Source organism: Bubalus kerabau, chromosome 16 (genome assembly GCF_029407905.1).
Source record: "Bubalus kerabau isolate K-KA32 ecotype Philippines breed swamp buffalo chromosome 16, PCC_UOA_SB_1v2, whole genome shotgun sequence".
Taxonomy (NCBI): Eukaryota; Metazoa; Chordata; class Mammalia; order Artiodactyla; family Bovidae; genus Bubalus; species Bubalus kerabau.
Genome location: NC_073639.1, coordinates 43,754,557 through 43,771,206, shown reverse-complemented (window position 1 = coordinate 43,771,206; position 16,650 = coordinate 43,754,557).

The following is a 16,650-nucleotide window of genomic DNA, read 5'->3' as shown; positions in this document are numbered from 1 at the left end:
TAATATCAAAGTATTCTCCTAAATAGTATGTGCACATTCATAACCTAGATATTGATTTGTAATTAAAGCATGTTGTTAAGCATAAAATTCTATGCAATTCAGCAAGATGTCTGCCATTTTAGGAATGCAAATTAAAACCACAATGAGATATCACCTCATACCCATTAGGATGGCTACTGTCATGATACCACTTCTATGTGGAATCTAAAATATGATACAAGTCAGCATATTTACAAAACAAAAACAGACTCACAGATATAGAGAGTAGACTGTGGTTGCCAAGGGGAAAGATTGGAAGAGGGAAGGATTGGGAGTTTGGGATTAGCAGACACAAACTATTATATATAGAATGGATAAACAGCGGAGTGCTACTGTATAGCACAGGGAACTATATTCAGTATCCTATAATAAACCGTAATGGAAAAGAATATGAAAAAGAATACATATATATGTATATATGTGATGTAACTGAGTCACTTTACTGTACAGGAGAAATTACAACATTGTAAATAAACTACACTTCAATAAAATTTAAGAAAAAAAAGGATGGTTATTGTAAGTAGCAGTAGGACAGGAAGTAACTTGTGTTTTGTGATAAGATGTGGAGAAATTGTAATCCTTGTGCACTGTTGGTGGGAATATGAAATGGTACAGACACTATGTAAAACAGCAATATAGTTCCTCAAAAATCTAAAAATTGAATTACCACGGTAGCCATTTCGAGCTAACCCTTCTCAGGGCTTTTCAAAAAGGGCTGGGAAGTCCAGGTCTCACTACCCGCTCCCGACGGCCCAGGGTGCAGGGACACCGAGCTGTCCACGGGCACCCCGAGAGCAAAGCTAACTTCACACCCCACGACACACCGCGGCCAAGACACGTGCCCTGCGGCCCCAACTTCGGGGCTCTCCGATTTCTATTAAAAAAAAAAAAAGAATTACCACATGATTGAGCAATTTCATGTTTGGATTTACGCCCTAAAGACCTAAAAACAGGAACCCAAAGGGATATTTGTACACACATGTTCACAGCACCATTGTTCATATTAACCAAAAGGTGGAAGCAAACAGTGTCTATTGACAGATGAGTGGATGAACAAAATGTGTATCTATGCAATGGAATATTACTTTAAAAAGGAAGAAAGTTCTGATACACACTACAAAATGGCATGGCGGACATTGTGCTAAGTGAAATAAGGCATCACAAAGCACATACTATACTATACAATTCCATTCATGTGAGGTGCATGGAATCATGACCTCATAGACAGAAAGTAGAATGGCAATTGCCAGGGGCTGGGGAGCGGGAGTGATGGTAAAATAAGTATGGAATTTCAGTTGTGCAAGGTGAGAACATGTCTGTGGATGGTGGGGATGCTGGCAACACAAGTGAATGTACTTACAACCACTGAACAGCACTTAAAAGTGGTCCAATTTGATGACAAATTTTATGCTATGTGTATGTTACAACCATAATTTTTTTTTTTAGTTTATCATTAGTTTTCAGTAACATGACATCTATTAATATATATATAATTCTAACCATCCTGTCCCTCATACCCATCTTTCAGATGTAGAAACAAAATTGTTCAAACCCCTTCTCAGAGTGAAAATATGAAACCAGGAATGTTTCCCTCTAAGAAAGCAAATCAGGGGAGTTTCCTGGTGTCCAGTGGTTGAGATGCTGCACTTCCACAGCAGGGGCATGAGCTCCATCCCTAGTCAGGGGAACTAAGATCCCACATGCTGTACAGTGCAGCCAAAAAATTAAATAAAAAGGGAATCTTTTTTTTTTTTTTTGGTTTGCATTTGCACCCATTTTAATGAAAAAGACACTGTGAATCAGAACATTTGAATCTAAAAAAATAACAAAAACGCTTTGCTTATTTACATCCTGTGTCCAATACATTGTACTGATGCTTTAAGAAAGCAGAAAGATACTACATATGTGTGATGCAAGGAAATAAACAGAAAATCTACTAGCTAACCAATCAAGCTGGGGGTATAGCATCAATTAGGATTGAATTCAAATTCTGTTCTTTAATATTAGAAGTAGGAGTTCCAATTCTGGTAGTGGAACAATAGCTTGTATTGGATTATCTGTCTTGCTGGTAACAATTATAAATGCTGGACAAAATATAAAAACAACAACAACAACAAAAACCAGTTTGAATACACTGGAGAGCAACCCAAAGCAGGATTGATCAGGCAACAATCTTTGAAGGAAGGGAAGCAAATGAGGTCACCTCTACATTGAACTGGCATTTCCCTTGTGGGCCCCTCCCAGTCATTGTGGCCCACTTGGGACACAGTTCAAGCTCAGGGTCAGTCCCACTGTGCTCAAGAAGGTCAGACTTCCATCTCCAGAAGATGAGAGGAGAGACTCACAGAGGAGAGAGTGCCGAGTTTGCATAACAATGCCCTTCCAGTCACTGGCAGACTCTAGAACCATGCACATCCAAAGTGAGGCCCTAAGAAATCTAGCAGAAAGCAGCTGCCGGGAGGCTGAGGAGTTGAGCAGACACTCCAGCTGCTGACTGGGCCTAGGAAGATGGAGACTGGGGATAGGATTTCATCAAGTTAGAGGGACATCATGAGCACCCGGGGCTTCCAGTGAAAACTGCAAAGGTCCATTAGCAGGAGTGAAAACCATGTCCCCAAACTGAGGGCTATGTCCTCTGACCAACAAAGCCCATAACTCAGCATCTGTTTGTAATCTGTTTGAAGAAAAAAATCTAGTGCTATTCAGAGGCAAATAACATAATCCAGACTCTCTACAATGTTATCATTGATTACATGATGTCAAGAATATAACCAAATATTATAAGACATGGACAAAAACAGGAAAAAATAATAAATAATGGTGAAAGCAGGTGTGAGGAGCAGGGAAAGAAGGAGGTAAGGGGAGAGTGGGAAGAAAAAGCAACCATATGAAAGAACCATATGGTGGAAATACATTAATAACATCTTCAAAACAGAAGAAAACATCACAAGGGTTCATATTCATCCAATTAATTCAATATCATGTATTAATACATGAAAATCTTACCACTTGATTGATAATATGATTATCACCACAATAAAGAGAAAAAAATTAATAAAAGAAACAGACTTTTCTTTTGGTTGTATTTTGTGGCATTTAATAGAAAAAATGTAAGGAACTCTGTTACACTCACTTTCTTCACTGAAAGAATAACCATGGCGATTCAGATGTGGGTTTATGGCAAACCTTCTTTTCAAAATTAAAATGCTGACATACACAGTATAGAGCAGGGCACCCTCCTCATTTGAAGTTGTAGTAAAAATGACACTGAGATTTACCCTTTAATAATAGTTAGTGTGGCCCACCTATTGGATACATCTGATAATACCAAAAAACGGTGTCTTTCAGTTCTCAGTGTATTGAATTAGTTGAGGGTTGAAGTACATAATTTTTCACATGGCAGCAGAATCCAGAGTTTGCACTGAGAGTGGCTTCCTCTTTGATTTCAAGTACCTTTGAAGGTCAGTCAAGTATGATTGAACCTAAGAGATTTGAATAACTACATTTCCTTTTACTCCCAGGGAGCTCAAGATCCTCAGTTTCCCCAAATGATGGGGTCTTTACAGGGAAGGTGCAATAGGCTACACAGGCCCACTTCACTTGACATTTCACTTGACCTGGTCAGCTCAGGCAGAAGCATGAGCTTTATCTATGGCTTTAAGAGACAAAATATTTATAAATGTTTTCAATTGTTTTCTCTAGACCTGTTAAGAAACCCAGCCTTGATCAGCTTCACACACCAAAAGCCTTCAACTTGTGAGTTAATCTCTGACCAATGACTCTAACTAAGGGAGCTTTTCCATCCTGGCTCAGCTCTCCTGGAAGCTGCCCCTTTACCCTCTTCACATTGATCAAGAACTTCCCACTGGAGATCACATTATGGTAGCAGATTCTTGGAGGAATTATTCTCATGACAGTGATGCGGAATGCCACCATTTCCTGCTTTTAATGCCATGGAGGCATTGCTGTGCCCCTAAATCATGCTTTATCCAACCAGACAGGAGGGCTCAGCCCATGGTGACAGAGCATTGAAGGATTTGGTGAGCTCTGAGTGCCTGATGAACTATGGAATGAGGTTCGTGACATTGTACAGGAGACAGGGATCAAGACCATCCCCATGGAAAAGAAATGCAAAAAAGCAAAATGGCTGTCTGGGGAGGCCTTAAAAATAGCTGTGAAAAGAAGAGAAGCAAATAGCAAAGGAGAAAATGAAAGATATAAGTATCTGAATGCAGAGTTCCAAAGAATAGCAAGAAGAGATAATAAAGCCTTCTTCAGTGATCAGTGCAAAGAAATAGAGGAAAACAACAGAATGGGAAAGACTAGAGATCTCTTCAAGGAAATTAGAGATACCAAGGGAACATTTCATGCAAAGATGGGCTCAATAAAGGATAGAAATGGTATGGACCTAACAGAAGCAGAAGATATGAAGAAGAGATGGCAAGAATACACAGAAGAACTGTACAAAAAAGATCTTCACGACCCAGATAATCATGATGGTGTGATCACTGACCTAGAGCCAGACATCCTGGAATGTGAAGTCAAGTGGGCCTTAGAAAGCATCACTACGAACAAAGCTAGTGGAGGTGATAGAATTCCAGTTGAGCTATTTCAAATCCTGAAAGATGATGCTATGAAAATGCTGCACTCAATATGCCAGCAAATTTGGAAAACTCAGTAGTGGCCACAGGACTGGAAAAGGTCAGTTTTCATTCCAATCCCAAAGAAGGGCAATGCCAAAGAATGCTCAAACTACCGCACAATTGCACTCATCTCACATGCTAGTAAAGTAATGCTCAAAATTCTCCAAGCCAGGCTTCAGCAGTATGTGAATCATGAACTTCCTGATGTTCAAGCTGGTTTTAGAAAAGGCAGAGGAACCAGAGATCAAATTGCCAAAATCCGCTGGATCATCAAAAAAGCAAGAGTTCCAGAAAAACATCTATTTCTGCTTTATTGACTATGCCAAAGCCTTTGACTGTGTGGATCACAATCAACTGTGGAAAATTCTGAAAGAGATGGGAATACCAGACCACCTGATCTGCCTCTTGAGAAATCTGTATGCAGGTCAGGAAGCAACAGTTAGAACTGGACATGAAACAACAGACTGGTTCCAAATAGGAAAAGGAGTACGTCAAGGCTGTGTATTGTCACCCTGCTTATTTAACTTATATGCAGAGTACATCATGAGAAACGCTGGACTGGAAGAAACACAAGCTGGAATCAAGATTGCCGGGAGAAATATCAATAACCTCAGATATGCAGATGATACCACCCTTATGGCAGAAAGTGAAGAGGAACTCAAAAGCCTCGTGATGAAAGTGAAAGTGGAGAGTGAAAAAGTTGGCTTAAAGTTCAACATTCAGAAAACGAAGATCATGGCATCCGGTCCCATCACTTCATGGGAAATAGATGGGAAAACAGTGGAAACAGTGGCTGACTTTATTTTTCTGGGCTCCAAAATCACTGCAGATGGTGACTGCAGCCATGAAATTAAAAGACACTTACTCCTTGGAAGGAAAGTTATGACCAACCTAGATAGTATATTCAAAAACAGAGACATTACTTTGCCAACAAAGGTTCGTCTAGTCAAGGCTATGGTTTTTCCTATGGTCACGTATGGATGTGAGAGTTGGACTGTGATGAAAGCTGAGCGCTGAAGAACTGATGCTTTTGAACTGTGGTGTTGGAGAATAGTCTTGGGAGTCCCTTGGACTGCAAGGAGATCCAACCAGTCCATTCAGAAGGAGATCAGCCCTGGGATTTCTTGGGAAGGAATGATGCTAAAGCTGAAACTCCAGTACTTTGGCCACCTCATGCGAAGAGTTGACTCATTGGAAAAGACTCTGATGCTGGGAGGGATTGGGGGCAAGAGGATAAGGGGACGACAGAGGATGAGATGGCTGGATGGCATCACTGACTCAATGGACATGAGTCTGAGTGAACTCCAGGAGTTGGTGATGGACAGGGAGGCCTGGCGTGCTTCGATTCATGGGGTTGCAAAGAGCCAGACATGACTGAGCGACTGAACTGATCTGAACTGAAGTGACTTTCAAGCCAGCATTTTAAATGTGTTTTTGGAATCAAGTGAGATAGAAGTGTATAATACTTATTAACCATTATGGTACTTCTTTCTCTTTTGAATAGTCTATTAATGTATTTCTACCATAAAACAGTTCTTTCTCCCTTCTCTACACTCCACCCTTCTCTCTGTGTTCTCCACCTCCTTCACCACCTCCCATTCTGCCCCACATCTTTTCAAGAATTCTTCTGCTCTGATCCATACCTCACTGAAGGTGGTTCTCATTGCAGAAGTCTGTAAACACATGAATTCCTCAGGTTCAGTGTGAATCCTCTATTGACAAATCAAAAGGATCTTTGAAACCAGTGTTTCCAACCCAGGTGAAACTCTTGGCAGCCCATTCTTGCTCAAGACCTCCTCTCATCACCCCACACAGAATCCTGGAGAAAGTTCTTTCCATCCCAACAGCAAAATAAGCATTTGTCCTTCCCCCTTTTAAGCTATTACTCACAGGAAATGAGCATCAGCATTTCGCTAAATTAATTTATCACTTTGTTAAATCAGGCTGGTATTTGTCTTATGAGAAGCTCCTGGCAGTGTGGAAGAGCTGGGAGTGTGTTCGATGCAATGTAAGTGTGAGAGAGAAGATGAAGTGTGTTTCTATGTGTGAGTGCAGGCGAGGAAGGACAGGAGTAAATATAGTGGCTGTTAACTCACTTCAGTTGTGTCCGACTCTGTGCAACCCCATAAATGGCAGCCCACCAGGCTCCCCCTTTCCTAGGATTCTCCAGGCAAGAACACTGGAGTGGATTGCCATTTCCTTCTCCAATGCATGAAAGTGAAAAGTGAAAGTGACGTTGCTCAGTCACGACCCCATGGACTGCAGCCCACCAGGCTCCTCCATCCACAGGATTTTCCAGGCAAGAGTACTGGAGTGGGGTGCCATTGCGGGGAGGGGTGTAAAAAGATAGGTTAAGAGGGGGAAAAAAAGGAAACAATATACACTTACATGTTTTATAGCTTCAAAAAATGTTTTTTTGTCAAGGTACCACAATGCATTTGGAAAACATTCTAAAGCCCTTAAGACCATTTTTTTTTCCTGGCTTCTTTCTAAATGATGATAAACTTTTATCTTGGAAAATTAAGTGCATTTTTTGTGGGCATTCTGCAAAGGGACTATTTCTCTGTTAAGGACTCTTTCAGATACAAGATGGTGAGTGACTCAAATTTTTCAGTTGTATCTACTCTTCCTGAAGTGTGTGTGTACATAAAATTGTGTATCGATGTTATCAACCAGGCTTCTTAGCCTACTTAATCAATAGAATTATTGATTGTTGCTCAGATAACAGATAAGAAATTTACGTAAGGCTTTATTGGGGCCTGGCTGCAGCAGGAGGAAGCCAAACCAAATAACAAGTTTCCTTGCTTATTATCTGAGGTGGAGGCAGGTTCCTTAAATGGGATGAGGGTAGAGGTGTGTCCATGGGTCAGGCCAGAGGCATGACTTAGGTGGTCTGCCCATGTATTTGGTGGTATTGTGTGCAGATGGTTAGATAGCATCACCAATTCAATGGGCATGAATTTGAGCAAACTCCCAGAGACAGCGGAGGACAGAGAAGCTTGGCATGCTACAGTCCATGGGGTCGCAAAGAGTCAGACACAGCTTAGTGAGTGAACAACCAGAAATCCATAATTTGCCCCAACTGCTCATGCAGGCAGTTATTTTTAGTCCTAAAGAGTTTCTTTGTATTTTGTTGCTGGAGGAGACATTTGTCCAGGTGCAACCATTACAGCAAAGGGTCCCAGGTCCCAGGTCTCAGCCTGTCTCATAAATGAGCTTCCAGACAGAATCTCTCCTCCAAGAGAGTGGACTGATTTTATGCTTGCTCTCTATCTATATATTACTATGCATTAATATGTATATTATTAATATACGTTAATATGTATATATAATATACATTAATATTAACATAATACATATTTATATATATTAGAGAGAGAGAAAAAGGAAGAGAAGATACACAGAGCACCCAACTGATAGCTGAGAACAAGCTTTGTCTTCACCAGGGGACTTCTTTTCACATTAATATATATATAATATATTATAATATTGTATTAATGTATCTTATGTTATATATAATGTTATATCTTATGTTATGTCTAATGTTATATATAACATACATTATAACTATGTGTATATTTATATTTATATAATGGCTTGGGGGCTGGCAGAGGGAGAGGGCTGGGGTTAGAAAACAAAGGCCCCTGGGTTTATCCTGGATTGCTCTCTTTCCTTTATGCTCCCTGAATTAGTGTACTAGGGCTGCCATAACAAAATACCGCAGGAAAGTATATTCTTATAGTTCTGGAGGTTAGAAGTCCAAGGTCAAGGTGCTGGCAAGTGTGGTTCTCTGAGGCCTCCTCCCGAGCTGCAGACGGCTGCCTTCTCACTGTGAGTGCATCCCTGGTGTCTCTTCTCTTCTCCTTTTAAAGACCTCAAGTTCTATTGTTTGGGGCTCTACTGTTATGCTTCATTGTAACCACAACAACCCCTCTAAAGGCCCTATCTCCAAATATAGTCACACTGGGGATTGGGGCTTCAACGTATGCATTTAAGGGGGTACCATTCAATCCATAGCAGAAGCCACTGAACCACCGGGTGGTAAAGAGGGAGCTCTAAGGTTCGTGATGGCAGGAGCCCCTATGTGGCTCAAAGGAACATTCATGAAACATTCTTCATCAGTGATGATGCTCCAGGCACACTTTCCCTCTGCTCATGATGGGTGAGATCCTTAAAAACTGACCTGTGGTCCTTTGGGTCCCTCATAACGGCCCCCAGTACTTGTGTCTTTCTAGGAAATAAATGCTCTGCTGAGGTCGGGGTCTCAGCTTTGTAGTTGGTTTTTAGTATCACACAGCCCTTCCTAAAAAACAAATTTTAGCATACTTTTTGAGTCATTTTTAAAAGATTGAAGTAGAAGCAGAAGAGATGAAGAAGAGATAGCAAGAATACACAGAGGTACAAAAAAGATCTTAATGACCCAGATAACCACGATGGAGTGGTCACTCACCCAGAGCCAGGCATTCTGGAGTGTGAAGTGGGCTTTAGGAAGCACTCTATCAATAAAGCTAGTGGAAAGGATTTAATTCCAGCTGAGCTATTTAAAATCCTAAAAGATGGTGGCATTAAAGTGTTGTGCTCAATATGTCAGCAAATTTGGAAAACCCAGCAGTAGCCACAGGACTGGAAAAAGTCAGCCTTCATCCCAGTTCCCAGGAAAGGCAGTACCAAAGAATGTTCAAACAATTGGACAATCACACTCATCTCCCATGCTACTAAGGTTATGCTCAAAATCCTTCAAGTAAGGCTTCAGCAGTTTGTGAACTGAGAACTTCCAGATGTACAAGTTGGGTTTAGAAAAGGCAGAGAGACCAGAGATCAAATCATTAGCATTCGCTGGATCATAGAGAAAGCAAGAGAATTCCAGAAAAATATCTACCTCCGTTTCATTGACTGTCTAAAAATTTTCACCATGTGGATCATAACAAACTGTGGAAACTCTTAAAGAGGTGGGAATGCCAGATCCTCTTGTCTGTCTCCTGAGAAACCTCCATGTGGGTCAAGAAGGAACAGTTAGAACCTTATATGGAACAACCGACTGGTTCAAAATTGAGAGAGGAGTAAGGCTGTTTATTGTCATGTGAAATGTCAGGCTGGATGAGTCACAAGCTGGAATAAAGATTGCTGAGAGAAATATCAGCAACCTCAGATATGCAGGTACCACTTTAATGGCAGAAAGTGAAGAGAAACTAAAGAGCCCCTTGATATGATGAAGAGCAGAGTGAAAAAGCTGGCTTAAAACTGAGTATTAAAAAACTAAGATCAAGGCATCTGGTCCCATCACTTCATGGCAAATAGGGGAAAGGGTGAAAGCAATGACAGATTTCCTCTTTTTGGGCTCTAAAATCACTGTGGATGGTGATTGCAGTCATGAAGTCAGAAGCTGATTGCTTCTTGGCAGGAAAGTTATAACAAAGACAGTGTATTAAAAAGCAAAGACATCACTTTGCTGACAAAAGTCCATGTAGTCAAGGCTATGGTCTTTCCAGTAGTCATGTACAGATGTGAGAGTTAGACCATAAAGAAGGCAGAGAGCCAAAGGATGGATGCTTTTGAATTGTGGTGAGGGAGAAGACTCTTGAGAGTCACTTAGACAGCAAGGAGATCAAGCCAGTCAATCCTAAAGGAAATCAATCCTGAATATTCATTAGAAAGACTGATGCTGAAGCTCCATTACTTTGGATACTTGATGTGAAGAACCAACTCATTGGAAAAGACCCTGATGCTGGGAAAGAGTGAAGGCAGAAGGAGAAGAGGGTAACAAAGCATGAGACAGTTGGATGGGATCACCAATTAAATGGACATGAACTTGAGCAAACTCCAGGAGATGGACAGGGAGGCCTGGCATGCTGCAGTCCATGGGGTTGCAAAGTATTGGACATGACTTGATGATTGAACAACAACAACACTGTTGATTTACAATATTGTGTTAGTTTCAAGTGTATAGCATAGTCATTCAGTTATTTTATATATATATATATATATATATATATATTCTTTTTCAGATTCTTTTCCATTATAGAATATTACAAGATATTGAATATAGTTCTTTGTGCTATACACTAGGTCCTTATTATTGTACTTTTTGTATATATAATTCTTTTAAAATATATGCATGTATCTATTCTTTTCAAATTCTTTTCCCATATTGGTTGTTACAGAATATTGAGCAGAGTTTCCTGTGCTATACAGTTGGTCCTTATTGGTTATCCATTAAAAATATGGTAGTATGTACATGTCAATCCCAAACTCCCTAACTATCCTTCCCTCCCACCCTTTCGCCTATGTAATTATAGGTTTGTTTTCTATGTCTGTGAGTTTTGTTTCTGTTTTGTAAATAAGTTCATTTGTATCATATTTTAGATTCCACAGACAAGTGATGTCATATGATATCTATATTTCTCTTTCTGACTTAATTCACTTAGTATGATCATCTCTAGGTCCATCCATGTTGCTGCAAGTGGCATTATTTCATTATTTCATTCATTATTTCATTCATCATTCATTCTTAGCTGCTGCTAAGTTGCTTCAGTCGTGTCCAACTCTGTGCGACCCCATAGACGGCAGCTCACCAGGCTACCCCATCCCTGGGATTCTCCAGGCAAGAACACTGGAGTGGGTTGTCATTTCCTTCTCCAATGCATGAAAGTGAAAAGTGAAAGTGAAGTCGCTCAGTCGTGTCTGACTCTTCGCGAGGTGCCATTGCCTTCTCCATTTTATGGCTGAGTAATAGTCTATTGTATGTATGTACCACATCTTCTTTATCTGTTCCTCTGTTGATGGACATTTGATTGCTTCCACATCTTGGCCATTGTGAGTAGTGCTTCAATGAACATTGGGGTTCATGTATTTTTTCAAATTAGAGTTTTCACTGAATGTATGCCTAGGCGTGGGGTTGCTAGATCATATGGCCACTCTATTTTTGTTTTATAAGGAGCCTCCATACTCTTCTCCATAGTGGCTGATAGAGTAGGAGGGTTCCCTTTACTTAATGCCCTCTCCAACCCACTCCAGTACTCTTGCCTGGAAAATCCCATGGATGGAGAAGCCTGGTAGGCTGCAGTCCATGGGGTCCCTAGCAGTCGGACATGACTGAGCGACTTCACTTTCACTTTACACTTTCATGCATTGGAGAAGGAAATGGCAACCCACTCCATTATTCTTGCCTGGAGAATCCCAGGGACGGAGGAGCCTGGTGGGCTGCCGTCTATGGGGTCTCAGAGAGTCGGACACGACTGAAGTGACTTAGCAGCAGCAGCAGCAGCCAGCATTTATTATTTGCAGACTTTTTTCTTGAAATGTGGAGGGAGGTTTACAAGTGCACAAATGCACGCAATAGTGTGAATGAACAAGTGATGCCTAAGGACAATGGATTTTCATTATCTGGCAATAGATCACCTCATGGCCTGAAGCCAGATGCGCAACTGGAATCCACAGCTTCTGCTATAGGACCTGAGGCCAATACAGAGCAGACCTCTTGTGAAGGTCCAGGGTGGACAAGAATAGTAGCTGCTTCTGCCAGTTCCCTAATGCTTGGACTGAGCATGGGGCCAGCTGGCATGGTTTGCCTGGCATGGGATGTGGTTTGGCTACCATCATGGCAGGTGTGGGAGTGTGAGCCCAGAGCAAAAGCTCAGACAGCAGGATTAGGAAAATGTCTCAGGAGCCCTCACAAAGTCAAGCAGAAGTTTTAAATGATCAGAGTCTAACAGTTGTCCCAATTTGAAAGCAGTTATTCTCAAGACATTCAAATTCTGCATGGTCAAAAAATTCACAAGTTTTATTATTATGGAAATAACACTAATACATCTTTTGCTCTTTTCTCTTTGTTGACATTTGCACTGATGTTACTTACATTCAAAAGCAAAGGTGGTACCTTAACAAGAATGAAACCAGCAACACCAAACTGAATTGTTTTTCACAATCATGTATTTTCAGTAAAACAAACAAGCCAACAAATAAAAACACATCAATGTTTGATGAGGCAGTAAAATGTTTAAATTTTCATGAAATTCTGTCTCTTGAGTACTTGTCTTTTTAACATTCTGGATGAAGAGATGGAAATATAAGCCAAGCACTTCTGCTACATACCAAATTTCAATGATGGAGAAAGCACTTTTTTGTTTATGTGTCAATCATATTTCAATAAAGTGGGGCTTTCTTTTAAAAAATCAAGTGCAACTTTTTGATTTACCATAAGCTTAACTGGCTGCTTCTTTTCATGGAACTTCAGGAATAAAGTTGTTTTATTTTTCCCCCAAGAGAATGATGGTTATTATTCAGACTTGGATATTTGATATTATGGACTGAATATTGTGTCACCAAAAATGCATATGATGAAACCCTATTCCACCATATGATGTTATTAAGAGGAGGACCCTATGAGAGGTAATTGGGGTTAAGTGAGGTCATGAGGGTGGAGCCCTCCTGAAAGGGGTTAGTGCCCTTCTAAGAACCAAAAGGGAGCTTGCTGCCTCTTTCTGCCTTCCACCTACCAGTACATTAAAACTCATCAGTCTGCATCCAGGTAGAGAGCTCTCTCCAGAATTCATCCATGCTGTCAACCTGGTCTCAGACTTCCAGCCTCCAGCACTCTGAAGAATAACTTTCTGTTGTTTATGAGCACTCAGTCTATGGTAATTCATTACAGAAGCCCAAACTAAGCCATAATGAAATGTGTCAACATAAAAAGATTGAAAACTACTTCCATAAATTAGGTTGGGATCCTATTATCCAGAGCATTTTTATTCTTCTTGACTAAAACCAACTAGGCATAAGTTACACACATGAAAATTATGAGTTTTTACTTGAGAGCAATGAGCAGCTGAGCTGTGAGGGTGAAATTTGAAGGAGTGTAGATATCTAGGGTTACATGAGAACAAGAAAAAACCTGTTTTTGTGTAGAAAATGTAGATATGGGACTCTTATAAAAGTTAGTCCATTTTTCTTGTCATTTCATTGTAAGAGAAAGGCCTATAACCTTAACAATCCACACTTTATCTTCATTTGATTATACTGGAATAATTTCTGGAGTCACATAGATCTTGGCTTAAAACCCGAATCTCCGTGCTTCTAATTGTGTGAAATTTATATCTCTGAGCCTCCAAAATAGCCCTCCATAATCTGTTTCCTGGTTTCTATACTCTTGTGTCCCTTTCATAATGGATGTTGGTTCATCTGACTGACAGAGTATGGCAGAAGTGAAGTTATGCACAGTAAGTCCCCTACATACAAACCTTCATGTTGTGAATTTTCAAAGATATGAACGTATGTTCACACGTCCAATCAAGTAAGTTAGTTCACTTGTCTGGTGTACATTGTCTCCTGTGTGCATACTCTACAAGTGGTGGTGCTTTCGCACACTTTATTGTATAGTACTGTATACAGTATATAGAGTACAATAGTACAGTGTCTTTATTCCAAGCCCACCCAGCATGTCCAGTAAAAGCAGTGGTGCTGTAGCTGGTGTGTGCTGTGCTGAGTTGCTTCAGTTGTGCCCAACTCTGTGACCCTATGAACTGTAGCCCACCAGGCTCCTCTTGCCATGAAATTTTCCAGGCAAGAATACTGGAGTGCATTACCATGTCTTCCTCCAGGGGATCTTCCTGACCCAGGGATCCAAACTGAGTATCTTATGCCTCCTTCATTTGCAGGTGGGTTCTTTATCACTGGGGCTTCCCTGATGGCTCAGTGGGTAAAGGATCTGCCAGCAATGCAGGAGACATAGGAGACAGGGGTTCGATCCCTAGGCTGGGAAGATCCCCTGGAGAAGGAAAGTCATAAAGGACTTAGTGATAGGGATAATATATCACCAGTGCCACCTGGAAGCCCCACTGTAGCTGGTACTAGTGAACTTTTCAAGGTACAGTACTGGAAGGTTAAAAATATTTTCTTTATTTTCTGTGTTTGTTTTTTATGTATTATTTGTTTGAAAAGTATAACCTCCTACAATATGGTACTGTATAGATGATTGTGTTAGCTGGGTACCAGACTAAATTTGTTGTACTTACAAATAAATTGGACTTAGAATGTACTTTCAGAACAGAACATTTGTATGTTGGGAACTTACTATAACTTCCAAGATTAGGTTATAAAAGATGATGTTTGTCTTGAGTTCTTGCTTTTCTTTTGGAGCACAGCTCTTGGGGAGAGCAGGTGCCATGTCCTGATGCCACTTAGGCAGCCCAGGCAGAGGGCCATGTGGTGAAAAACAGCCAACAACCAAGGGAGTGAGCTTGGAAGAATGTTTCAGCTCCACTGAAGTCTTGAGGCACTTGGTGCCCTGGTGGGCAACTTGCCTGCAACATCGTGAAAACCTGAGAAGCAACAAAACAGCTAAGCGGCTCCCAGTTTCTTAACCACAGAAGTTATTTGTTGTTTTAAGTTACTATGTTTTAGGAGTAATTTATTGGGCAGCAATAGGTATTAATTATATACAGTTTGCTAACAAGTTACTTCCATTATTTGAAACATACCCTGAATTTCCCAGAAATGTTTTTCCCTAGAAAGCTGGTAAAAGTTGACCTAGTTGGTTGAATCTAAACTAATAATGTCAAATCCACTAAAGCAAAAAATTCTTTGCTTGAAACCAGAAGTTTGTGGTCTGGTGCAAAATTATAGATGTTTTCCTGAAAGATATGGGCCAGGCTCACAATCTTAGGTATATTTCACAATCCTTAAGATACTATTTCTCTGGTCATTTTGGTTACCTGAAGTTAGTTGTTTAGAAGTTTTGTTAGGAAAGATTCATAGAGAAAGACCTGGCATGTGAAATTCAGTTTGGCTGAATCTAAAATCCGTAGCTCACATTTTTTTCTTGTCTTTAGCATCTTAAAAAGAGTATGCCATTGTTTTCTTGCATAATGTAGTGCTAACTCCAAATCTGGTGACAAATTGCATTTCTTTTCCTTTTAAGTACAGTTATCCCTTGGTGGGCTTCCCAGGTGGTGCTAGTGGTAAAGAACCCGCCTGCCAATGCAGTGCATAAGAGACTCGGGTTTGATCCCTGTGTTGGGAAGATCCCTTGGAGGAGGGCACAGCAACCTACTCCAGTATTTTTGCCTGAAGAATCCCATGGACAGAGGAGCCTGGCAGACTACAGTTCATAGGGTCACAAAGAGTCGGAAATGGCCTAAGCAACTGAGTGCAAATGCACTCATGCACGTCCCTCGGTGTCAATGGGGAACAGGACCCCACCTTGTATACCAAAATCCACAGATGTTCAATTTCCTAATATTAAATGGTGTAGTATTTGCTTATAACATAAAGACATCTTCCTTATACTTTAAAATCATCTCTAGATTACTTTTTTTAATATAAATTTATTTATTTTAATTGGAGGCTAATTACTTTGCAATACAATGTAAGTGATTTGTAAATAGTTTTACATACAATATAAATACTATATAAATACTTGCCAGTTTATGGCAAATTAAAGTTTTGCTTTTTGGAACTTGAATTTTTTCAAATATCTTTGAACCAAAGTTGGTTAAATCTGCAAATATGAAACACTTCGATATGGAGGGCTGACTACACAGTGGTCTTTTCGCATTGATGCCTGAAGGACATTTTCCCCCTGAAAATTTATCAGATCAGATCAGTTGCTCAGTTGTGTCCGACTCTTTGCCACCCCATGAATCGCAGCACGCCAGGCCTCCCTGTCCATCACCAACTCCAGGAGTTCACTCAAACTCACGTCCATCGAGTCAGTGATGCCATCCAGCCATCTCATCTTCTGTCATCCCCTTCTCCTCCTGCCCCCAAGCCCTCCCAGCATCAGAGTCTTTTCCAATGAGTCAACTCTTTGCATGAGGTGGCCAAAGTACTGGAGTTTCAGCTTTAGCATCATTCCTTCCCAAGAAATCCCAGGGCTGATCTCCTTCAGAATGGACTGGTTGGATCTCCTTGCAGTCCAAGGCACTCTCAAGAGTCTTCTCCAACACCACAGTTCAAAAGCATCAATTCTTTG